The sequence below is a fragment of the Acinonyx jubatus genome, chromosome E1, assembly GCF_027475565.1.
Source record: "Acinonyx jubatus isolate Ajub_Pintada_27869175 chromosome E1, VMU_Ajub_asm_v1.0, whole genome shotgun sequence".
Lineage (NCBI taxonomy): Eukaryota > Metazoa > Chordata > Mammalia > Carnivora > Felidae > Acinonyx > Acinonyx jubatus.
The window spans coordinates 22,682,494-22,707,928 of NC_069397.1; the positions used below are offsets into that span (position 1 = coordinate 22,682,494).

At 44.8% G+C, this 25,435-nt stretch overlaps 1 long non-coding RNA gene across 1 annotated transcript; it reads left to right on the forward strand.

Moving 5' to 3' along the window:
• Positions 1-1,075: 1,075 nt before the first annotated feature.
• LOC128313423 (uncharacterized) lies at positions 1,076-24,265 on the forward strand. Its single transcript, XR_008294116.1, has 2 exons — positions 1,076-22,618; positions 23,188-24,265. It is a non-coding gene; the product is annotated as an uncharacterized LOC128313423 (long non-coding RNA).
• Positions 24,266-25,435: the final 1,170 nt, after the last annotated feature.

Here is a 25,435-nt window from a genome sequence, read left to right on the forward strand (position 1 = left end):
GAAGCTTAAACAATGTCATCAAGGGTTTCTCGCATTCCACTTTTCATCTCTCCTTCTGTGTGTTGCCCAATTTTCTACTCCTGAAGATGGGCTTCCTTTATGCAGAGGTGGGACAAAGCCTAGGCTGTTCAAGCTTTTCATCATCCTAGCTCAGCCAACCCCAGTAAAGAGTGTGCTTCTTTCTTCAAGTGTTTGTTACCAATCTTAGGTAGGGACTTGGTCTGGCCCTGTGTGGGTTGTGTACTCACCTCTTGGTCAAATCTTTATGGTTGGGTGTGGGAGATGTAGTGGAGACAGACAATCCCATTAATACCATGCAGTGGGTAGACAAAACTGTCCACATTAACTGTGAGGTGTGAATATGGGGTAGGGCACACTTCTATCTACTACCCTGACCCTCTATTTCCCCTAATACTACTGTAACCAAACTAATGTGAGATCACTCCTTGGTGAGTCACAGATGAAAACTACACCAGGTAGACTTGTTGCACAAAGTAAACTTTATTTGTAGCAAATCAGAAAGTTGAAGAGTAACTTCCAAAGCTGTGACTCTCCAAGCAAGGGCGAATGGGTTCCTTTGATTTAGGAATGAACATTGAAATAGAGGAGCCTTGTCATTACATGTGGACGTAGGGCATGCGGTGGCGCACATGCCTTAAGGAAATGTGTCTATACATTCATTTTGTGTTATGTAAATGAGGCCTATGCTCCTCCTTGGGCAGGGATTTTAGTATTCTCATTAGGTGAAGGTAACCGTGGGCCACTTCTGACTTCTGAGTATAAGTCTGCCTGACAAATTGTATGATCTTTGATATTTGAGCTTAGCCTGAAGGGGTCAATGGCTTAGTCTTTGTTTTCCCTGAAAAGGTTTTCAGAATGAGCAGTTGCACTTGACCTCAAACCCACACCACAAAAATTAGGAACTCAATCCATGCCTGTTGCCAACTCCAACTTTTTAAAAAATTATTTTAAAGCTTTTTGAACGGTTATTATTTTTGAGAGAAAGAGACAAAGAGCAAGCAGGGGAGGGGTAGAGAGAGAGGGAGACACAGAATCGGAAGCAGGCTTCAGGTTTTGAGCTGTCAGCACAGAGCCTGACAAGGAGCTTGAACTCACAGACTGCGAGATCCTGACCTGAGCTGAAGTCAGCTGCTTAACTGACTGAGCCACCCAGGCAGCCCTACCAACTCCCAACTTTTAATGCCCCTCCAAAACCTGCCTGCTTGTGTACGGTCTCTTGTGCTCTCTGCTGCATTTAAAAAATATTTTCTGGAGTTTCTAGCTTTTGTTTGTAGGACGATCAGCTTATTGGATGTGTTTGGTGCACATTTGGTGTGTTTGGTGTGTCTGTTCTGCCTTGGTGTGGACTGAAAGCCTCAGTTCCCTGGAAAAGGGGAGAAATCAGGGAGGTGGAAAGGCGTGGGCACCAGGAGGAGCCATCTCAGCAGCTGGGTTTATGCATTATGCACCAGCTAATCTTGCTTCATAGACACAACCACGTGACTCAGTGTGCCCTTGAAGGAAATCAGAGTCTAGTCATTGTCGTTCTCAACCACTGGGTGGCTCTGTCCACTAATTTTCCTAACACCAAGTCAGGCTAGAATTGCTTTGCAGTGGCTGCAAACCCTTACCCTCCAGGACACAGCTTAAAATGCCATCTCCATGGTGGCTCTTCCTGTCCTGACTCACTGCCAGAAGGACTCATCACATTGACTTCTGAACACACCTTCTGCCCAGCCAGCCCAAGGCCTTTGTGTGAATTTTCATGAATAGACATTTAGTGAAGGCTACTAGGTGCAAAGGGTAAATCCAAAGTGGTGGCTCATGCCTCCAAGGCAGCCTTTTTCAACTGACTGCACAGATATGTGTTGGATGTAATGGGCTAACTTCTCTCCTTTGCATCTAGGGTGGCGCTAGTTATGCATCATCCTTGGGAGAATTGAGAAAATAGTCTCACAAATCATCTGTGTTCTGTGGTTCAGATGAGAAACCCTATGTTATAGAGTCTGTGGGGGGGAGGCTCCTTTTCTGGGAAGAACATGAGGGAGAGAGAAAGGGAAGCTCTGCATATGTGCTTTAGGATGAAAGCAACTGTCCTCACAAACCACTTCTTGGTCCTGCCATTCACAACATGGTTCCTTTTCCACCAACTCTTCCTCTGCCACAAGGGGCAGTGTGGGAACTGAGAGCCATCATCTTTCCTTTACCAGCGAGAACCTTCTGGATGCAAGCATTCTTTCTCTGGCAGAGGAGCCCTAAAGTACTGACTCTGCTATGAGCCAGATGTGGGACTGGACCCTTTGTGTGTGTTAACTGGTGTGATTTGCATAATAACCTGAAATTGTGGGTGTTTTGGTCTCAGTTTTACAGCACAAAACCGATGCTCAGAGCGGTTGAATACTTTGCACATCAACACACAGACATGCTCTAAATTCTCACATTAAAAAAAATTCTCCCTTGAGCCCATACCTGTTTCTGGCTTCAATCCTGAATTTTGTTTCCTTTCACAAAAAAGTTCTTAGTAGAGTTCCCTATGGAGCATCCTAGTCCCTGCTTCTACAGCCCCATTCTCTCACCCCCTTTGGTAGGGCTTCTGTCACTGCTCATCCAGGTCACTGGATATTCCTGAGTTGAACACAGTGGCCATCTCTCTATCCTTCTTTTATCTCTTGGTAGCACTCATCACGTTTGACCACTCACTCTTTCCTGAATTATTTTCTTCTCTTGGCTGCCAGATGACCACACTCTCCTGGATTTCCTGCTATCTTACTGGCTTCTCCTCCCTCCCATTTATGTGAGACTCCTGCTCTGTTCTACCTCTAAATGTCTGAGGGCCCTGGAGCCCACTGCTCATCACCTTCCTACATGACCCCATCTGGTCCCATGGCTTTATATCTCCAGCTTGGCCTTTCCCTGATGTTCCAGACTTACACAGCCAGTCCCCTGCTCAGCGTGGCCACATGGATGGATAACTAACAAGTGTCTAAAAATTGTCATGTCCCTATCCTGATTCCACTCCTAACTTGCTTTTCCCCCAGACTTCCTCATTTCTAGAAATTGTGCCAACATCCACCTAGTTGCTCAAGCCCTAATCTTTCTCAGTATTTCTTTTTAATTCTGTCCCCCAAGCAGTTCTCTAATTTGCTCATTTTCCTCTAGCTCCACCACTTCCTGCCTGGCCCCAGCCACCGTCATCTGTAGCCTGGGCTGCTGTGGGGCTGTGCTAACTGGTTTCCCTTGCCCCCAGTAATCCTTGTCTGCATAGCAGCCAGTTTTCTTTAAATAGGTGGATCAGATGATGCTACTTGGCTGCTTAGAAGCATCCCCAGTGGCTTCCCACCTCCCAGTGTAAGTTGCACACTCCTTAATCTGGCTCACAAAGTACTCCTGACATGCTCTGCTTTCCTGGTTCCTCACCCACTCTCCCGGCTGCATGCTCCAGACATACTGCTCTCGCGGACCAAGCTAGCTCCTGCCCAGCATTTTGCACTGGTTCTGTCCCCTGCCCAGGAAGTTTTCTTCCTCACACGGCTGATTCGCTTTAGTCTTTTAGCTGTTGGGTTACACACATCACCTCCTTGGAGAGGCCTTTCCTCACCACCGAGTCTGAAGTAGCCAACCTGGCGTGTCCCTGGATCTTGAGAACTGCTTGGATCTTTCCACCCCCCACCCCAAGTTCTACTGTCTAGGGGAATCCAAAGTTTTTGCAAGACTTCTGTGACTCTCCAAGGACTTACTTCACGCTTCTCAGTCTTTAATTCCTTGTTCTGGGGTCCTGGCCCTTTCTCACATCTATGTTAATCTTGACGGGGAGTTATCCCCCTTTGTAATTTCCTCCCAAACCACTCACATCAAGTATTCTGAGAGCTACATAATTGATGGGACTCTTGAGAGTGCCAAGGAGGAGAGGGGGCCCACTGTTCACTGCTCTGGATCCAGCCCCTCCCCCCAGGGCCCTCTCCCCACCACTCTCTGGCTCTCAAAGGTAAAACAGTCCCTCCCCTTGGTTTACTCCTTCCCCTGAAGTCTTGGCCCCAGTCTGTAGTCCTGTCCTGGGGGAGTTTCCTGCCTTACCTGGGCTTACTGACACATTCTCTTAACAGAGGTTGTTTCCTCCATGAAAGGGATTCTTGTTCTTGCTGCTAAGAGAATAACAACATTTCCATTTTATTATAGTGCTTGTTCCAGACCCTGTAGTTGGGGATTGTCACAACAGCCCTATAAGGTATCAGTTCCACTTTGCAGATGAGGAACCTCAGCTCAACGAATTAGAGGCTGATTAACACCAGGCTCCGGAGAGATTCAGTATCCCTCCCTGCATCTGCCTGTTGCTTCCTCAAAATCTTGACAGGAGTCAAGGGGTAGGTGGATGGAGGCCAGGCTCTCAGGAGCCCAGATCATGGAAAAGGAGGCCCTCAGGCCTTGAGCTGTGGCTCTTTTTGTGGGATGGATCCATTTTTCCCTACACTTACACAATCCTCAACCTCACCTAGATCAGAAGTTTCTTCTGTTTAAAATATGGCTCTCAGTTCTAACGCCAGATCTGCCAATGACTTGTAGTGCAGCCTTGGGCAAGTCACTGTTCCTCCTCTGAACTTTAGTTCACTTATCTCACAGTGAGAGAAAGCTCCTTTCTGTCCTACGTCCTATGGTATTAAAGAAAAGTCAGATGCTGGAATAATAAGACTCATCTACTGAACACTTGCTGTGTGCTATGTATTCTTTTAATCCTCTCAGCATCTGGAGGGAGGTCCTGTAATTGACCTATTTTTACAAACATCGAAACTGAGGCTTAGAAGGATTTAGTTGTCCCAAGGTCTGCCCCAAGTGGCAGAATTGGGTTTTGAACCTAGACTTACCTTTCTGAACTTGGAGCCAAAGCTTTTAAACCATTGCATCAATTAGCTCCTGCTAATACTAGTTCAGGCTGCTGATGACTCTCAATGGTCGCTCACACACATGCATACACATGTACTCTCTTGTGGGGAAACATGTGTACATCTGGCCTATCTTTGGAGGCCTCTCTGAAGGCCAAATACCATTTCTTTTTGTTTTTTTAATTTTTAAATTATTTAAATTAAAAACATTTTTAATTATTTTATTTTTTATTTAAATCCAAGTTAGTTAACATATAGTATAATAATGATTTCAGGAATAGAATATAAAGATTTCAGGAATATGTAGTGATTCATTACTTACATATAACACCCAGTGCTCATCTCCACAAGTGCCATCCTTAATGTTCATCACCCATTTAGCCCATCCCCCCACCCAGCATCCCACCAGCAACCCTCAGTTTGTTCTCTGTATTTAAGAGTCTATTATAGTTTGCCTCCCTCTCTGTTTTTATTTTATTTTTGCTTCCCTTCCCCTATGTTCATCTGTTTTGTTTCTTAAATTCCACATGAATGAAATCATATGATATTTGTCTTTCTCTGAGTTATTTCACTTAGCATAATACCCTCCAGTTGCATTCACGTTGTTGCAAATGTCAAGATTTCATTCTTTTTGATCGTTGAGTAATATTCCATTGTGTATATATATATACCACATCTTCTTTATCCATTCACCAGTCAATGGACATTTGGGCTCTTTCCATACTTTGGCTATTGTCAATAGTGCTGCTGTAATCATTGGGGTGCATGTGCCCCTTCAAATCAGCACTCCTGTATCCTTTGGATAAATACATAGTAGTGTAATTGCTGAGTCATAGATAGTTCTATTTTTAATTTTTGAGGAACCTCCATACTGTTTTCCAGAGTAGCTGCCCCAGTTTGCATTCCCACCAGCAGTGCAAAAGGGTTCTTTTTTCTCTGCATCCTTGTCAACATCTGTTGTTTCCTGATTGTTTCCTTCCTTGCCAACATCTGTCATTTCTAGTTGTTAATGTTAGCCATTCTGACAGGTGTGAGGTGATATCTCACTGTGGTTTTTATTTGTATTTCCCTGATGATGAGTGATGTTGAGCATCTTTTCATGTGTCATCTGGATGTCTTTTTTTGGAATCCTTTTATGCCTTTTGCCCATTTCTTTACGGGATCATTTGTCTTTTGGGTGTGGAGTTTGATAAGTTCTTTATAGATTTTGGATACTAACCCTTTATCTAACATGTCGTTTGCAAATATCTTCTCCCATTCTGTTGGTTGCCTTTTAGTTTTGCTGATTGTTTCCTTTGCTGTGCAGAAGCTTTTTATTTTGATGAGGTCCCAGTAGTTCATTTTTGCTTTTGTTTCCCTTGCCTCTGGAGACATGTCAAGTAAGAAGTTGCTATGGCCGAGGTAAAAGAGGTTGTTGCCTGTTTTTTCCTCTAGGATTTTGATGGCTTCCTGCCTTATGTTTAGGTCTTGCATCCATTTTGAGTTTATTTTTGTGTATGGTGTAAAAGTGTTCCAGGTTCATTCTTCTGCATGTCACTGTCCAGTTTTCCCAACACCATTTGCTGAAGAGACTCTTTTTTCCACTGGATATTTTTTCCTGCTTTGTCAAAGATTAGTTGGACATAGGTTTGTGGGCCCATTTCTGGGTTCTCTATTCTGTTCTATTGATCTATGTGTCTTTTGTGTGTGTGTGTGTGCCAGTACCATACTGTCTTGATGATTACAACTTTGTAATGCAGCTTGAAGTCTGGAATTATGATGCCTCCAGACTTGGTTTTCTTTTTCAACATTGCTTTGGCTATTCGGGGTCTTTTCTGGTTCCATACAAATTTTAGAATTGTTTGTTTTGTGAAGAATGCTGGTGTTATTTTGATAGGGATTGCACTGGATATGTAGATTGTTTTGGGTAGTATCAACATTTTAACAATATTTGTTCTTCCAATCCATGAGAATGGAACGTTTTTCCATTTTTTGGTGTCTTCTTTAATTTCTTTCATCAGCTTTCTATAGTTTTCAGTGTATGGATTTTTCACCTCCTTGGTTAGGTTTATTCCTAGGTGTTTTATGATTTTTGGTGCAATTGTAAGTGGGATTGATTCATTGATTTGTCTTTCTGCTGCTTCATTATTGGTGTATAGCAATGCAACCAACTTCTGTGCATTGATTTTATATCCTGTGACTTTGCTGATTTCATGTTTCAGTTCTAGCTGTTTTTGCTGAAGTCTTTTGGGTTTTCCACATAGAATATCATGTCATCTGTGAAGAATGAAAGTTTGACTTCCTCCTTGCCAATTTGGATGCCTTTTATTTCTTTTTGTTGTCTGATTGCCAAGGCTAGGACTTCCAATGCTATGTTGAACAACAGTAGTGAGAGTGGACATCCCTGTCATGTTCCTGACTTCAGGATTCCATGTTTTTCCCCATTGAGGATGATATTAGCTGTGGGTCTTTCATATATGGCCTTTATGATCTTGAAGTATGTTCCTTTTATCCGTACTTTCTTGAGGGTTTTTGTCAAGAAAGGATACTGTATTTTGTCAAATGCGTTTTCTGCATCTGTCGAGAGGATCATGTAGTTCTTATTCTTTCTTTTATAAATGTGATGTATCACATTGATTGATTTACAGATATTGAATCAGCTCTGCATCCCAGGAATAAATCCCACTCGGTCGTGGTGAATAATTGTTTAAATGTGTTGTTGGATCTTGTTTGCTAGTATCTTGTTAAGAATTTTTGCATCCATGTTCATCAGGGAAATTGGTCTGTATTTCTCCTTTTTAGTGGGGTCTTTATCTGGTTTTGGAATCAAGGTAATGCTGGCCTCATAGAAAGAGTTTGGAAGTTTTCCTTCTATTTCTATTTTTTTGGAACAGCTTCAAGAGAATAGGAGTTAACTCTTCCTTAAGTGTTTGGTAGAATTCCCCTGGAAAGCCATCTGGCCCTGGACTCTTGTTTTTTGGGAGATTTTTGATTACTGATTCAATTTCTTTACTGGTTATAGGTCTGGTCAGATTTTCTATTTCTTCCTGTTTCAGTTTTGGTAGTGTATATGTTTCTAGGAATTTTGTCCATTTCTTCCAGATTACCCATTTTATTGGCATATAATCGCTCATAATATTCTCTTATTATAGTTTTTATTTCTGCGGTGTTGGTTGTGATCTCTCCTCTTTCATTCTTGACTTTATTTATTTGGGTCCTTTCCTTTTTCTTTTTGATCAAACTGGCTAGTGGTTTATCAATTTTGTTAATTCTTTCAAAGAACCAGCTTCTGGTTTCTTTGATCTGTTCTACTGTTTTGTTTTGTTTTTGTTTTTTGTTTTTTGGTTTTTTTTGTTTCGATAGCATTAATTTCTGCTCTAATCTTTATTATTTCCTGTCTTCTGCTGCTTTTGGCTTTTTATTTGCTGTTCTTTTTCCAGCTCTTTAAGGTATAAGGTTAGGTTGTGTATCTGAGCTCTTTCTTCCTTCTTTAGGAAGGCCTGGAAGGCTATATACTTTCCTCTTATGATTGCCTTTGCTGCGTCCCAGAGGTTTTGGGTTGTAATGTTATCATTTTCATTGGCTTCCATATATTTTTAATTTCCTCTTTAACTTCGTGGTTGGCCCATTCATTCTTTAGTAGGATGTTCTTTAGTCTCCAAGTATTTGTTGTCTTTCCAAATTCTTTCTTGTGGTTGATTTCGAGTTTCATAGCATTGTGGTCTGGAAATATGCACAGTATGATCTCGATCTTTTTGTACTTGCTAAGGGCTGATTTGTGTCCCTATGTGTGGTCTATTCTGGGAACATTCCATGTACACTGAAGAAGAATGCATATCCCACTGCTTTAGGAGGAAATGTTCTGAATATATCTGTTAAGTCCATCTGGTCCAGTGTGTCATTCAAAGCTATTGTTTCATTGTTGATTTTTTGATTAGATGATCTGCCCATTGCTGTGAGTGGGGTGTTGAAGTGCCCTACTATTTTGGTATTACTATCAATGAGTTTCTTTATGTTTGTGATTAATTGATTTATATATTTGGGTGCTTCCACATTTGGCACATAAATGTTTACAATTGTTAGGTGTTCTTGGTGGATAGACCCCTTAATTATGATATGACCCCTTCTTCATCTCTTGATACAGTCTTTATTTTAAAGTCTAGATTGTCTGATATAAGTATGGTTACTCTGGCTTTCTTTTGTTGACCATTAGCATGATAGATGGTTCTCCATCCCCTTACTTTCAATCCGAAGGTGTCTTTAGGTCTAAAGTGGGTCTCTTGTAAACAGCATATAGCTGGATCTTGTTTTCTTATCCATTTTGTTACCCTATTTTTTTTGATTGGAGCATTGAGTCCATTGACATTTAGAGTGAGTACTGAAAGATATGAATTTATTGCCATTATGTTGCTTGTAGAGTTGGAGTTTCTAGTGGTTTTCTCTGGTCCTTTCTAATCTTTGTTGCTTTTGGTCTTTCTTTCTTTCTTTCTTTCTTTCTTTCTTTCTTTCTTTCTTTCTTATTTCCTTCCTTCTTTCTTCATCTTTTCTCCCCTCAGAGAGTCCCCCTTAAAATTTCTTGCAGGGATGGTTTAGTGGTCACAAACTCCTTTAATTTTTGTTTGTCTGGGAAAATTTTGTCTCTCCTTCTATTTTGAATGACAGCCTTGCTGGATAAAGAATTCTTGGCTGCATGTTTTTCTGATTCAGCACACTGAATATATCCCACCGCTCCTTTCTGGCCTGCCAAGTTTCTGTGGATAGGTCTGCTGCAAACCTGATCTGTCTTCCCTTGTAGGTTAAGGACTTTTTTTCCCTTGATGCTTTCATGATTCTCTCCTCACCTGAGTATTTTGTGAATTTGAATATGACATGCTTTGTTGATGATTGGTTTTTGTTGAATCTAATGGGAGTCTTTCCCTAGGTTAGGAAAGTTTTCTGCTATGATTTGCTCACATAACCCTTCTACCTCTATTTCTCTCTCTTCCTTTTCTGGGACCCCTATGATTCTGATGTTCCTTTTTAAGGAGTCACTGATTTCTCTAATTCTTAAATCATGCTCTTTTGCCTTAATCTCCCTCTTTTTTTATGCTTCATTATTCTCCATAAGTTTGTCCTCTATATCACTGATTCTCTGTTCTGCCTCATCCATCCTTGCTGCTGCCGCATCCATTCTAGATTGCAGCTCAGTTACAACATTTTTTATTTCATCCTGACCAGATTTTACTTCTTTTATCTCCATAGAAAGGGATTGTAATCTATTTTTGACTCCAGCTAGTATTCTTATTATCGTGATTCTAAATTCTGGTTCAGACATCTTGCTCGTATCTGTGTTAGTTACGTCCTTGGCTGTTGTTTCTTCCTGCTCTTTCTTTTGGGGTTAACTCCTTCATTTCATCATTTTGAAGAGAGAAAAGGAATTAATGTGGTAGAAAAAAATTAAAATTAAAAAAATATTGAAGTTAAAAAATTAAAAACAAACACCCACAAAAAAAAAATCAAATAAATGATGCTAGATCCTAGGTGTGTTTTGGTCTGGGTGTTGAAAGTGGCTTGATAGATTAGAGAAAAAAGGGATAAAAAGAAAAAAAAAAGGAAATCATTTGAAAATTTGAAAAATGAATACACTGAAGTAGACTAAAATGAAATGATGGAAGTAAAATAGAATTTGAAAAAATGTACACAAAAGTAAAAAATATAGTAGAAAAAAATAAGAAAAATATTTTTAATAAAGTTTGACAATAAAAATGAATTTTTTCTCTTTATGTATTCAAGAAAAAGAAAAGAAATGAAAAAGAGGAAAGAAAGAAAGAAAATTGAATAGTTGGACCAGCTAACAGACTGAAATACGACTGAAATTGTTTCGTTTTTCCCTGAAGTCAAACTATGAAGCGCTTTATAGTCCATAAACTAAGCAGGCGGTGAGACTTGTGTTCTTGAAGAGCGAGGTTGGCCGCTCTTGAAGAGCGAGTTGGGCAGGGCTTAGTGTAATGACTCGGTTCTCCACTAGATGGCGCTGCTAGCCTACTGGGGTGGATTGTTGTGGCGCTTGTAGGTGCATATGTGCATGTGTGGGAGCGGTGAAAATGGCTCTAGTCTCTAGTATTGGAACTCTGTGCTCCCCTATCGGCAATCGTGCACTGTCCTTTGTCTTTGGCATCCGTCCACTCCCCGCTTCCATACTGTCCATGACCAAGCCCCAGGCAGCACCTCCCTTCCAAGTTTTGTCTCAGATGTGGCTGCCTTCCCCAGCCCCCCTTCTGAGGGACTGTGGCTTTGACCTGTTCTGCTCCTCTGCAGAGGGTCTCACTGAGCAATGGCTGGGTGCTGACCGCACCCAGGAATGCTTGCAGGACCGTGCTGCTGCTGATGCCCATTAGCAGACTATAGCCAGGTGCCAGCCCACCCCAGAAAACGTTTGCAAGACAGTGTAGCAGCAGCGCCTCAGGGATTATGGAAAATCACAACACACATCTGGCACCAGGCTTCATCCCCAATGACCTTGTTCCAACATCAGCAAATGTGGCCATTCTCTGGGGTCTGCTGGGCCCAGGTGGCCTCACAGCCTCTACCAAATGTCCTTTCAGCGGTGGAACTGCTTCTCCCTGTGTGGCCCAAGAACCTCCCGGACCCCACTCTGCTCCTGGGGATTCTCCCTTCCCACCAGAACACCACCAGGTATCAAGCTGCGGAGTTTCAGACTCTGTGCTCCCCCTGTTTACAGTCTTAATGGAATTTAAACCCCCTCCTTTCTCCTTTCTCCCTTTTTAGTTCAGTCCCTGTGGCTGTTTCCAATTTTCCACTTTCTCTCCAGCTGCTTTTGGGGAGTGGTGCTTTTCCCATAATCTCCCCCGCCCCCATCTCCTTCCTCTCTCCACATGCAAAAGCAGCTCCCTGCCCTCTGCAGCTTCTCTCTCCCCAAGTTCATCTCTCCACGCTGTGTACCTGCTGAATTCTGTGGTTTAGGTTGTGCAGATTGTTGTGTTAATCCTCGGATCAGTTTTCTTGGTGTGCAGGATGGTTTAGTGTTGGTCTGGCTGTATTTCATGGATGTGAGACACACAAAAAACTTCCATGTTGTTCCACCATCTGGAAAGATCTTTAATTTATTTTAAATTTATTTTTAAATTTACATACAAGTTAGTTAGCATATAGTGCAACAATGATTTCAGGAGTAGATTCCTTAATGCCCCTTACCCATTTAGTTCATCCCCCCTTCCACAAACCCTCCAGTAACCCTCTGTTTGTTCTGTATATTTAAGAGTCTCTTATGTTTTGTCCCCCTCCCTGTTTTTATATTATTTTTGCTTCACTTCTCTTACGTTCATCTGTTTTGTATCTTAAATTCCTCATATGAATGAAGTCATGATATTTGTCTTTCTCTAATTTCATTTAGCATAATACCCTCTAGTTCCATCCGCATAGTTGCAAATGGAAAGATTTCATTCTTTTTGATTGCTGAGTAATACTCTATTGTATTATCAAGAAAGGATACCACATCTTCTTTATCCATTCATCTGTTGATGGACATTTGAGCTCTTTCCATACTTTGGCTATTGTTGATAGCGCTGTTATAAACATTGGGGTTCATGTGCCCCTTTGAAACAGCACACCTGTATCCCTTGGGTCAATACCTAGTAGTGCAATTGCTGGTTCATAAGGAAGTTCTATTTTTAATTTTTTGAGGAACCTCCATACTGTCTTCCAGAGTGGCTGCACCAGTTTGCATTCCCACCAGCAGTGCAAAAGAGATCCTCTTTCTCCACATCCTCACCAACATCTATTGTTGCCTGAGTTGTTAATGTTAGCTATTCTGACAGGTTTGAGGTGATATCTCATTGTGGTTTTGAATAGTATTTCCCCAATGATGAGTGATGTTGAGCATTTTTTCATTAACCAGCTAGTATTCTTATTATCATGGTTCTAAGTTCTAGTTCAGATATCTTACTTATATCTGTGTTGATTAAATCTCTGGCTGTCACTTCTTCCTGTTTTTTTGGGGGGGGTGATGGAGAATTCCATCCTTTTGTATTTTGGAGGAAGAAAAAAATTAATAAAATTAAAAGTAAAAATTAAAAAATTAAAAACAAAACAAAAATCAAATAAAAGAAGCTAGATCCTAGATGTGCTTTGGTCTGCTTGTTGAAAGAAGCTTGATAAAATAGAGAAACAAGGGAAAGGAAAGAAAAAAAAGGTAAGAAAAAATTTAAAAGTTAAAAAAATTTATAGAATAAAATAAAATAAAGTTAAATAGAATAAAAATAAAATGATAAAAAAAGTAAAAAAGTAAACATAAAGTGTCCTTTCTGTATCCAAGAAAGAGCAAGAAAAGAAAGAAAAAAGAAAACAATGCAAGCAAAAACAGAAGAAAGAAAACAAATAAGTTAACCAGCAAACAGAATGAAGCCTGAATGAAGTTACATCCAGTTTCCCCTAGAACTGAAACTATGAAGACTTTTATAGTCTGTACACTAAGCAGGTGGAGTGACTTGTGCTGGTCTTCTAGGGGATGTGCTTGGAGGGCACAGTTGGACTGGGCTAAGTGTAATGGCCCTGTTTTCCAGTAGGTGGCGCTGCTTAGCCAACTAGTGGGTGGATCTGTGTGCGAGTTTATATGCGCTGGTGCGGCAGAGATGGAAATGGCTTCATCCAGCTCTCCAGTCTCTGGAGCAGGAACTTTGCTCTCTCACCCATCTGTAATCAAGCACCCTCCTTTGTTTCAGGCCTCCATCCACTCCTCGCCTCTACCCTGTCCATGTCCAAGCTGTCCACCTGCCAGGCGGTCCCTCCCTCCAGCTTTATCTCAGATGGGTTGTGTTTCTTATTTTATTAAAAAACTTTTTTTTTACATTTATTTATTTATTTTTAAGAGACAGAGAGAGAGAGAGAGAGCATAAGTGGGGGATGGGCAGAGAGAGAAGGAGACACAGAATCTGAAGCAGGCTCCAGGCTCCGAGCTGTCAGCACAGGGCTGGACGCGGGGCTCAAACTCACAAACCATGAGATCATGACCTGAGCTGAAGTCCGACGCTCAACCGACTGAGCCACCCAGGCGCCCCCAGATGGGGTTGTGTTTCAAAATCCCACATTTCAGAGACCCTCAGGGCTTGGACCCACCCTGATTCTCTGGGGGAGGCTCTCGCTGAGCAATGGGGGGGGGGGGCTGCCATCTTGCCCCAGAAAACATTCATGCTATCGACAATGGCAGAAGTTCAGGGATTATGGCAAATTACAACACACCTGGAGCCAGGCCAAATACCATTTCTTACAGGCCAGCCAAATCCAGCCCCAGGACATCTGGTCATCTGGTTCAAATGCTCATGGTGCAGCAAATGGCTGTACAGAGAAGGGACATGTGGCCAGAACTCTCACCTCCACATAAAATTCTCGTTGTACTACCCAGAATTGTTTCCTCATGTTTTGCCTTCCTGTCCTACCCATTGGTTCCTCCATGTTGCTGTGTGTGGTCTTCTGTTTTGAGCTGAAGGCCTTTCTCTGATATAGCAGTGAAAACCACCCACTGTTCTAGGCCTTATTTTCCATTCCCTCCCAATTGATCACCCACGTCCCATAAGGCTGACAGTCAAGTAAGCTGGTTAGGTGTAGGTTTATGTGGATGAGGTCTTTGCTTTAGGATGACCAGGGCTAGAAGACCCTTGTGTGTCCTGATGAGGAGGGCCTTTGTGTGTGTGTGTGCATGTGTCTAAAGCCAGGCATCTATTTACCTTGAAAAGATGAGGAATAGCCCTCTTTGAAAACAACTGAATGTACCTAAGAAAAGTATGTCCAGTTCTGAACTGTTAGGAGTTTCTGGCAAGCTTTGTATTATGTGCTGGGGTGGGAATTTGACTTTGTATATAGATTTTCAATTAGGCTTTTAGATTGACATCTCAACTCTGAACTGTGATGGATCAAAAAAAAAAATAAGAAAAAGAAAAAAGAAGAGAGAGAGACAGAGACAGAGACAGAGAGACACACACAGAGAAACAACAAACAACATTTCCTTTCTGGCTTGCCAGGATCCTGGCCCTGGCCTGTGCTTCCTGTTTTCAGCTCCATCCTGTCCTTTAGGCTTGTGAACTCTGGTTCCCTGGTTTTTGACCCTGGTGCTGGCTAAGGACTTTGAAACTTCCTGCTGCCTTGGGTGTACATGCTGAATTTGTTCTGGTTCCTGTGTCAATCCAAGCCCTGACATCCCTCCATGTCCACTTTGGCCTCTGCAAGCAAAGATCTGGGCCTATGTTGTATTTGTTAGTGATTCTGTTGTCCCTGGTTTGTGAGCTACTAGAGGGAGAAATTTGATCATGTTCAGTTGTAATGCCTCAGCTCTGATAGCAAGGAGGGTGAAGAGAAATTTCTGGGTCAAGGAGCAGGAACCTCCAGGCCAGGAGGTTCTAAAACATGTACCACTTCCTCGCTGTGGAGGGACAAGGGCAGGAAGCCTGTGGGTCAGAGTCTTGGACCCTTCCCTGTCTCTGAGGCCCTGGCTGGTGACTGATGGGCCATTGTATAAGTTAAAGTGCTTTTGGCACCAGTAATGGAAACCAAGATCTGCTAAGTCTAGCTAATGTCAAGAAAAGGGGGTATGGATCCTCAGATGTCCACGATGGATGAATGGATACACAAAATGTGGTACATACACACAATGAAACATTATTCAGCCTTAAAAAGGAATGAAGCCCTGATGGGGCTGCAGCATGAGTAAACTGGAGATACTGAGATCTATACTTCTCTTTTGTGTTGGGGATCTAACAAAACCTCTGCAACAGGGACAAAAATTATTAGCATGTGAATATTCCCATTCTGGTTGCTAAAAAAGAAATGTTTTAAGAGAAAAGAAGAAGAAAAAGAAATCTAGTAAAGGGATAAGCATGGACAGGAAAAGTCAGGAGTTCTATCAGGCATTTCATGAGTAAGGGGCCAGAGATGTGGCAGGTCGGAAGCTGGCCATAATTATTTAGGATGGCTGGTGTGCAGGTGGGAGGGGAGGCCCCAAAGGCAGAGCCAAGAGAAAGATGTGAAATACATATTTCTGTGTATTGAGAATGTATTTATCCCCACCTCCCTTAACTTTGGCATTTCCTCTGGAGATTGAGAAACTGTTTGAAATACTTTTAATTACTTTTTGCATCAGGGGCCAGCTTCTCTCAATACCACTGTCATCCAGACCACATGGCTGCCTGCATTTTCACAGGGTTGCATTTTTCTTTCTGGAACCTGGACTCCCACCGAGGCTTCAGAGCTTCAGAGCTGGGGTTGGCCTTCCTATGTTCTAATACTTTTAACCTGGGCCAAATTCCTGGGAGGCAGCAAAGGTAGATTGGGATCCTTGATGTACTCTTGGACCCATTTGTTGTTGGGGTTGGCGCAGACCTCTCGATTCTTTTTGGTGACAAAACTGTGGAGGCAGAGTTAGAATGTCAGCGAGCATGGAGTAGGGTGGGGGTCCAGTCCACACTCCCCCATTTTTAGCTCACTGGGGGCTCACCTCATACTCTTTACTGCATCCCTAGGCCTCCCCCATCTGAATTCCCTCAGTAGGCCTCCCTCTCTGGCTTCTAGACCTGGCTTCATTGTCCCTGTTTCAACCTGTTCCCTGCTCAACCAAGATACTTAGGCATGGGTACCATTATGGCTGTCATTTATCAGTCCACAAAACTATAAGTGGCAACATCAAGAATTAAACTCAGGCCTGGGGCTCATGCGTGGTTCAGTAGGTTAAGCGTCCAACTTTGGCTCAGGTCATGACCTTGTGTGGTTCATGAGTTCGAGCCCCACATCAGGCTCGCTACTGTCAGCGCAGAGCCCACTTCAGATCCTCTGCCTCCCTCTCTTTCTGTCCTCTCCCACTCTATCCCTCTTTCTCTCTCTCCCAGAAATAAGTAAATATTAAAAAAATAAGCAACCGAGGACTTCCCTGCGAGATTCAAAGCCCAAGCCCTTAAGCACGACTCTCCTGCTTCTAGCATGGAGACTTCTTGGTTCTGTGCATCTCATTCTGGCCCCAGTTCCCCTTCCCCCTCCACAGAAATGTCTGCAGGGCATGCTTACATGATTGCTGGCAGGTAACAGTTGAGGGCCTTTCTGTATCCCACCACCAATTTCTTTGGCAATACTTTCTCATGATACTTCAGGCAGCAGGTGGGAGAATGGTTCACCGACTCAGGAATTTCTGAGAGAATCACATTGAAAGCTGAACCAGGTAGGCATAGAGGGAGCCCGTGGTTACCTACCTTCATCTCCCACCCATTGCATTCCATGCTTCTGATGGCAAAACCATCTGTTAGCAGGGACTGATGATAGCTTTATGGGTAACAGAGAACATGAAAAAAGGAAGGGGGGGGTGGACATACATCTAGAACCTTCAGCTTCTGAACTGAGTTTCAGCAAATGCAAGTGACTTGGTTATTCATGTTTGCTGGTGAGCCAGGGCTTGATTTGGCCAACACATATTGAGCTCTAAGGGGGCAAAACCCTGAGGAAGACACTGTCATTACTCTGGAGCGTCTCACTGTCTAGTCAGAGTGAAAAGGGAAAGTGAAATGAATTGTGGAAAACAGAATGAGGGGTACCTACCCCAGCCTGGGTGGCTGAGGAAGAAGTCCCACAGCATGTAGTGCATGGCTTGCTTCTTGAAAGATGAGTGGGATTGAAGCAGATGAAAGGGTTGTGGGATCTGGAAAAGAGAAAGGCATGAAGGCGTGGGGGAAGCCGAGTGTCTGGGGAATGCTGAGCCGCTACAGATGGCAGCAATGCAATGTGAGAAGAAAGAAGAGGAGACAGAATTGGAGAGGGAAGGGGAGACTAGCACACCTTCTGAGCTGTGGACTCTATCCTAGCAGCATTAGAGGGGCTGAAGTCAGTGAGGAGGGTGAGATGAGCAGTGAGCCAGAGAAGTTAGGGTGGGAAGAAAAGTTCTGTTTAGGCTTCGGGTCAGACATCTGGAATCGGTATCTTGACCAAATGATTTGAAGTATGGGCAAATTAAAAAAATCTCTCTAGGTCTCATCCATTAAATTAGGGTAAAAATATGCTTATATGTCCTAGGATCATCGTGAGGGTTAGTTGAGAAAATGCTGGTAAAACCCTTAAATCAGAACATAGTAAGGCTCAGTCAGTGCTTGTTACAATTAAGAGTAGATGGTAGTAATTGACCATTTTTCTTGCCTGGAAATGCCACTTCCCCCCCTCTCTTTGATGCTGTCAGAATGCTGGCCTTGGTTGGTTGTTAGTGCTGTGTTTCTCTTGAGCTCCCCTGACTACTCATCAGTTGGGATATCAAACAAGAGGGCAGGTAGAGACCTCTCCCAGCCCCAAAACTGCAGACTGCAGATCCCTTTGCTGCCTGACCCTTTGCTTCCAGCTGGTGGCCAAGATTGGAATATCTCAAGAGTACCATTTGGCTGATCCATGCTTTGGGTGGGCCATTTTCTGAAACCTTTTTGAAGACTGAACCCATCGTAGTGGTCTGTTTGACCTTCCCTAAGGGCAATGTTACCTCCTGCCACCCAGATGCAGCTCTGCACATAGTGACGTCCATGACCCTGGTTCTCAAAGCAAAGATGACAAAGTCCAGGGGGCATCTGGGGAGCATGTGGGCAGAATATGTGGTGTGCATGACCGTTGTTCCCCTGAGAGTTTATATGCCAGAGTCCGACCAGACCACATGCTAAAGGTAGCCTTAGGGAGAAAAAAAGGGGCTCGGGCACATGGAAGTTGGTATGTGGAAAGTCTGAGTGGCTTGGTCTCTTTCTTGTTGCCAGGTCCTCACACATGATGGTTGAGGCAGGGATAGAGAGTGGGAAAAACAAACCTTGTTCTCCATAGGTCCCAAGCATCCTGTGGCTCCCAAAACCTTTCAACCCCTTTCTCTTTTCTATAGCCTTTATTTAAACCCAGGCTGGGGAATGGGGACAGAGGCCATGAAATCCTGCACTGCACACCTGGGCATCCCATTGGGCCTTCCTTTGGCTGCCATGATAGTCCCAGAAATCTGTGCCAGACACTACAAGGAAGAGTATCTAGGTTCAGACTCCCCACCCCTGGGCTTGGCCCCAAACATCACTTCAGCCCCCTTCCCAGTACCTTTTGTCCTGCTCTCTCAGAGCACCTGTAGCTTTTCTTATCCAGCTATCTTCCTCTCCTTTTGTTGTTCACGTTTATTCTCGTATCTCCTATTACTTCCTTGGCTCCTCCTAAATGATCGCTCGCTATTCTCCATCTTTGGGATTCCTGACATGACCTTGACCCAGCTTCCTGGAACTGCCTGATGATCCCAGAAGGGATCTAGATACCAGCCCAGCTCTCCTTGCAAAGGAGAGAGTTTGAGGAGTGTGCCTGCAGGAGGGGAGAGGGCCCACGGCTGATGACGGAGACCTGACAGGACTCTTGATGTCACCTCACTGCCAGCTGCCCTTTCTCATTCCAGCCCTGCAGGGACAGGTGGACTCACTTGACTGGCCGTACAAAGCCGGAGTGGTGATGAGGATGAGGAGAAAGAGGGCAGCCACAGAGAACTTCATCCTCTCCGGGGGACCCTTTAGCTTCAGGGGAGGCTGGTTGTCCACTCTGACTTCACAGCTGCTCTCTGTACTCTGACCACTTCAGAGTGGGTGGAGGAGAGAAGAGGTGCCTCCCTCTGTTTGCCAAAAGGAAGGGTGGGGCTTGGCGCAGAGTTGAATTAATAAGTTTTTTTTTTAATGTTTATCTATTTTTGAGAGAGAGAGAGCAGGGGAGGAATGGAGAGAGGAGGGGGCAGAGAATCCCAAACAGGCTCTGCACTGATAGCCATGAGCCCAATGGGGGGGGGGGGCTCAAATTCATGAATCATGAGATCATGATCTGAACAAAAGTCAGACCTTCAACCAATCTGAGCCACCCAGGTGCCCTGAATTAATAAGATTTAAATTCACCAGGAGAGGAGTAGAGGAAGGGAACATGTGGTTCACGTGTGCTGTGTGTCAGCGTCTTTATATAGGCGCTGTTTGACTTAATTCTCACCATAGTGAAGCGGAGATTATTATTCCATTTTATAAATGAGGCCACTTGAGGCTTGGAGAGGTTAAATTCTCCCAGGTCACAGAGATGAGAGGCAGTTCTGCAAACCAGATCCGTGTGATTTCAACACATTACCTGCCACCATCTCTATTTTGGGGAAAGGGGGAAGAAAGGGGGTGGAACCACCCCAGTACCCTCAGGTGATCGGTCTTTGGGAGGGTGAAAATAAAGCAGGATTAGAGAGATCACAGACTGGAGCGAGGATAGGGTTTAGACCTCTGAAAAGGATGCCTCCCATCCCCAGTCTAAGGACACATGGCTCAACTCACACCTTCTCCCGTCACAGATTGTGTTAGTAATACTGAGAAAAAACAATGTGCGATCCTTGAGTCCTCATTTATTGCTGAGGTCTTTGGCTTATTCGTTAATGTTCTTTTATCTCTTTGGACCTTGGACTCTGAACCACCTTTAGATCTAGTTGGCCAGCCCTCCTGCTTGCCTGCGATATGGGTTTATCCAACCGGCTACCGCGGCCAATCACGGCATGCAGAGGGCGCTCCAACCCCACGCACGTGATAATCTCTTCGGTGTTTCTGAGCTTCTCGGCCAGAGGACTTGACTAGGGCTGACCTGCCCCTCCGCGTCTTCTCTCTTCAGACTGCCTCAGGACCCCATTCCAGGGATTGAAGGTAGAATTCAGAGAAGACATGGAAGATATAGGGGATTTTGGCAGGTGCTTTAGAGGCATAGTGGGGTGCGTTTCAGTAAATGAAAGTAGACTGAAGGAAGCAGGGGCGTATGAAGATCCTTATGGGGCTTGCTGTTTTGCATGACTGCTCATGAATAGGGAAAAACTATATAATGCATTTCGTCCTGGTGGGTTCAAGGCAGTGGTGGTGACACTATGGCTTTTTAGGACGGTAGTATGTATGTATTTGGGTACCCCCTTGATCATTGTTTTTGGAGGTGAGGAGGTCTGAGGAAGCCTGGTTGTACCTTTAGCATATAAGTATCTTCTTGGCCCTGGTGTGTGGAAGATGGTGGCCTGGGAAGGGTGGGCACTGTACCTACACTGGCCATGCTCTTACTCTGAGGAAGAGGATCTCCTCCTTGAACCCCGAAGATGGGTCTGAGAGCTTTTGGGGGCAGCTGGGTATTATTCATGGAGCATAGCATCCTCTTGATTCCTGTATCTTTCTATCCAGCCATCAGTCCATCCATTTCCTGAGTACCTGGTATGGGCCAGGCTTTCTGTTAGGCCTTGGTGGAGGACACAAAAATGGGCATAACAATATAGTACAACCTGATGTATGCAAGTGGAGGGGGAAGGGTTGGATAAAATCATTCTTATCCCAGATAGCTGGGAACAAGGGCCTTGGGAGCAGCACAGAACAAAGGACTTTGAAATTTGGCTGCTACGAAGACTTTATGAAGATTTACCTGCAAAATCAGGTGATAATTCTTAGCATTACACTTGTGTAGCTTATATAAATAAGATAATACACTCAGACTGTTTAGCAGACTGCTTGAAAGGTAGAAAGTGGTAAGGCAATGGTATCTGTTACCATCATGATGATTATTATGTAAAGGTGGCCTTAGCTTCCCGCCACCCCCATCACAGGCCTGACCTGTTTTTTTTGCATCTAGGGCTGACCACATTTCTGTAGAGCAAAGCCTGATGCCAAGAGTGCCACCCAGCTGGGCTCCAAAGAGTAGATCTGGTAGAAATGAATGAGGACAGGGAAGGCATAAATTCTATGTCTTTAATTCAAGGCAGGACAGCTTCCAGAAGGTGTCGGGCTGAGCATTGGGACTGAGAGGGGGGCCTTGGCCTCTTCTTCAGATGGCCAGCTCATTTCTCCTCCAGGTCCTTGATGTAGTCCTGGACCCAGACGTCATTGGGGTTGGCGCATATGGAATGGCCCTTTTTGGTGATGAAGCTATGGAGCGAGAGGGAGAAGGGTTACAGACTCAGGCATCAAGCAGTGAAGTGTGAGCCAGTCAGCCTCCCAGATTCCTCACCCATCTAGGCTGTTTCTCCTTTCTTTGTCAGAGGCAGCTCAAGACCAGTCTCCTCTCTGAGACATGCTCTCCAGCCCCTCGGGGACCCTGGACCCATCTCCATGCTTCTCCTGCCCCTGGAAGTGCCCTCCTGCCTTCCCTTCCCCTCCCCTGATGCCTCCCCATGCATGGGCTCAGCTTCCTCCTGGCTCCCCAGAGGCTCAGCCAGGCCAGAAAGCCCCCAGGTTTCCCCTCCGCTGCCTGTCACTGCACCTGAGAAGTGCTCTGGGGAGTCCCCACTCCAGTTCCTCCCTATCCCCCAGGGCTTGCAGGCTTCCTGTCCCCTGGTATATGGTGTGTGGGTGCCACCTACACCACTCCGGGCCTGGAGCACTGGCTGCTGGTCTCATAATAACCCGTGATCCGATGACGCGCGATTGCCTGGGCAATGTAGTTGAAGCAGCACTCGGCCGGGTGGTAAGGTCCTCCTGAGGAGAGAGCAGGGAGGGAAGTGGACACTGGGTTCTCTGCTAAAGGCCAGAGCTGCTGGCTGCTTCTGCACTATAGAGGGTGGAAGAGGGAAAGGAGGAGGAGGTGGCCTCACAGAATTTGGAGGGAGGGTTGTGCAGAGACTTGGTCCTCCGGCTCCTCTTTCCCTCCTCCTGCATCCACAATCACCCTCCTTCCTGTTCTTCAACCTCTCCTAGAAAGACTGGCTGATGACCTTCAACTCCAGATTTAAGGTTAGCAAAGCCCAAATCTTCTCAGTGAGTACACACCATCCCTGTGGGGCAGGCTCGCACAGGTGTTCCAAAGAGGAGGGATATTCGGAAGAAATGCCAATAGAGACAGGGACACACGCCAGCTGGGAGTGCAGACCCAGCCCTTCCCAATCTGGGAGATTGGGAAAATGGGGTTTTGCCTGTGTCCCAATTAAACCCCTGTCCTGCAAAGAAGGAAGCCAACACCAAGGCCCAAGGACACCAAGGGAGTCAGGATACCCAGGTCCCAACCTCTCTTGCCTTTGCTGGCCATATGCCCATGGTAACTTTGTTCCCCTCTCTGTTTCCTCCTTTGTCAATGAGCCTGTTGGACTGGATTGGTGGTTTTTACACTGAGTTTCTGGGGGTCTTGGGGCTTTGGGGACTATTTCAGAGGTACTGATGCATTTGGGAGTAGAGTTTTAGAGATAGTATCCCATTCAGCCCTTTTTTGCTGTGTCTGAGTAAGCTTTTGCTGGAAGAAAGGTTCCCTGGTCTAAAAAATGTTAGACATCACTGGATTAGGTGAACTTTTCAGTTACTTTCTGATTTCTAAAATTTCATGGCTCTTATAGCAGGTGCAAGAGAGTGACTGGAAATAATCCGTTCCTTCAAGCTTCAATTATGGAGGTAGCAGGAAGGTTACTTCAGAACGAGGGCCCTGGAGAAACAAGTAGGCACTGCAGTCATGGAGTGGAGTGCTGGGGGTGTGCATGTTATGTGCTCAGCCTGGACAGAACCCTGTGTGTGTTGGCAGTGGCCTCTGAGGTTGCAGAGGGGCAGCTGGATGCTTGGGTGGCAAGGGAACAGCTGGGTCTTTTATCCAGTTCCATTCCAGGTAGCATCCTGTGTCTCCAAAGAATGGAATAAGGGGTCCACTGGTTCCTGAGACCAGTCTCAACCTATTCCTCTGAGAGGAATCTTCTCAGAGAGGCAAGTTGAACTGTCCAGATTACCACTAACTTTAGACTGGCTTTATTTCAACAACCCCCTCTGTTTCCTCCCAGTTTCTGAGAAGAAGCTGAGGTAAAGATGAAGGGTGAGGCATGGTTTTGGTTGTGTGTAAAGGCAGCTCATCCTAAGAAATAAGCTGGAAAAAGGTGACCGAGGTGAGACCCCGCACTGTTGTGGTCGCCCTCAGCCCATACCTAAGCAAGGCCACACCTTTGGGTAGGGCTGACCCTGGAAGCCGGCAGCCCCAATCTCAGAGGGCAAGCAGACAAATGGCTCCTCTGTATCCCTGGGGATAATGTCCCCCAAATAAGGTGGGCTACTCTTACTTAATGGCAAAGAGAGATGAACTGAGGGAGTGGAGAGGCAGGTTCACTCCATGGCCTTGGCAGGAGGGGGGACTAGTCCTGGGAGGGTGAGGACAAAACCAATTTCAGAAGATCCCAGACCTCCTCCTTGTCTCTCCAGCAACTTTACTCCTGCTTCTTTCCTCACAGGGGCAAGGATGGAAGGAAGACAAGGTATTGCACTCACGTGAAGAGGATTTAGCCGTGGACACCAGGGCACCGGTGATGAGGAGGAGGAAGAGGGAGATGGCAGCCATGGAGACTTTCATCCTCCTGGGTTGAGGGAGCTGCTGCAGGAGGAGAACTTGCCTGGTAGGGGCTTCTGAAGCTCCTGGGCTGAGGTGGTGGTGAGAAATGACCTTCAAGGCAAAGTATTTCTTACAATAAGGGAACCAAGATTACAAAGGGAAGTAGGAAGCAGTGATGCCTCAGCAATTTCATATCCTGAACATTTGTTGAGGGTGGAGTGAGGGAAGCATGGAGAGCCAAGATTTCAGGGAGGAAATCACCTTCTATTCCCAGTGGCAATACATTTAACTCCTTTGATATAAGCCCTTCCTTTGGTATAGGCTACAGCACAGGGCCTGGGGGTACTGTTGCGCACTTAGTTCAAGATCTAAAGGCTGGGATGTGGCCTGTGACCATTTGGGGAGGTTCAGAATCTGTTTGTCTGGAGATCAGAGGTGATTTAGGGTACCAGGATGAGGTCAGGAGCTCCCCATGTCCAGTCTCACTCATCTGGACTAGGAACTCCTCACTTAAACATTTAACCAGAACCTCCAGCTCCCAGACTCATTGCTACCCTCTCACCGTACCCTGGGGTGAGGAAACACTGTGATGCTCAGTAGATTATTTAACAAACATTACATAACAGCTACACACAGCAGCCACTGTCCCAAGTGTTTTATGAATAATAGCCCATTTTATCTTAAATAAGCAATGGAGGAAACTGAGGCACAGCATAAATAACTTGCCCAAGCTTTGACAGTTGATAAGTGGAATCTGGGTTCAGACCCAGGTAGTCTGGTTCCCAAGTCTGTGTTCTTAACCACTATGCTGTGGAGAAACCTGGGGACCCCAACTGAGCTGTCTCTGAAAGTGACCTGGCTTTTCTACAAAGCCTCTAGTCTTGGCTCTTTCTGATCTCGGGTGTATCCCTTTAGGACCTTCTCCTGGCTTCTGACTTTTGTCACAGAGAAGCTTGATGAGTACCTAGAAAATGCTGTGTTCAGGGATGGCCAGTAGGCTTCACTGATTAGCAGTGGGCTGGAGTTCTGCGTTGCATAGTATTCCAAGGCCGTGTCCACACACCTCAGAAGAAGTGCTGTGACTAACACATGCAGCTCACGTGCTATGTATTTGCCATCCTTAGATTGGTCTAAACTGGCCATTTACTGAGGAGGAATTCAGGCTCAAGAAAGGGCCAGGGACTTGCTCATATTTATAGGATGAGCGGGGTGCAGAATAGATCCACCTCTGCAGACTCAGTCCAATGGCCTTTACCATATTCAGCTTAGGGGCCATT